Genomic DNA, 965 nt, shown 5'->3' with positions numbered 1-965 from the left:
TGGGTCCGAATACCTCCAATGTTTTGGAAGTATGTGCTTAAGTCTTTGAACTCGGCATTTTTTTACTGGTAGTTTTTAAGGCCCTTTATTTGCACGGTCTCCTTTTTGCAAAAATTGAAAGGAACGAACTTTGACATTGGTAGGCCAAAGCGCAGGATTTATGACCTGGTTAAAATACGACGGCGAAACACCAAGCTTAAAATTTATTTTTTTCAGCGTGCTGGTATCCGTACCTTTTTTGATAAGAGGGAAGCACACAATTAGGCTACTATCAATTTTACTGTTTTTAGCTACGTATGACACTATATTTTCCGCAGTAACTGTGTTTTTGAAAGACGAAAGATGGACCCATTTATTAGATGTGACGACGTCTAGGTCGGTGCTGGTATTAAGGCCAATTACCATCTCACTGGACTTTCTTTTATTTTTACCCTTTTTTTGCTTCGACGACGGTCCACTGTGCAGACGATTTCAAGTCCGCATTTGCCGAGGAGAGAGCAATTGCTTCGGCAGTTACTTGAGGCGGAACAACATCGCTAGCGTTAGCGACTGGAACAATGCCCGAAGGAGAATCAATAATTATAGTAGAGCGCGAATTTTCAGCATCAACAGCAGCAACACCACCACCACCAGCAGCGACAGCATAAGAAGGGGAGCTATTACTTGGGGTAGAAGCGGACGTGGTCGGTGAACATGCAGATGAGGGCAGAGCTAGAGCGCACGCTGCGAAGACCTCAGCAGTAGCAGCGACATCAAAATTAGCAGTGAAAATAGCCTTTGAGAGATTCTCACTCTTCGAAGTAGTGTTATTAGCGCTCAAGTTAACACATAAACATTTGTTTTTATCAACAATTGCTTTAACATTATTGGCAAGTGATGAAAGTGCCAAAGCTAGCTCATCAAAACGAAGCAATTTTTCAAAGAGCGAACCTCAGCCTGCAGAGATACTGTTTGCTTAACAAGTG

This window comes from Rhagoletis pomonella, unplaced genomic scaffold (genome assembly GCF_013731165.1).
Source record: "Rhagoletis pomonella isolate Grant_MI unplaced genomic scaffold, Rhpom_1.0 Rhpom_scaffold_00001, whole genome shotgun sequence".
NCBI classification, from domain to species: Eukaryota; Metazoa; Arthropoda; class Insecta; order Diptera; family Tephritidae; genus Rhagoletis; species Rhagoletis pomonella.
This window is presented reverse-complemented; position numbering follows the sequence as displayed.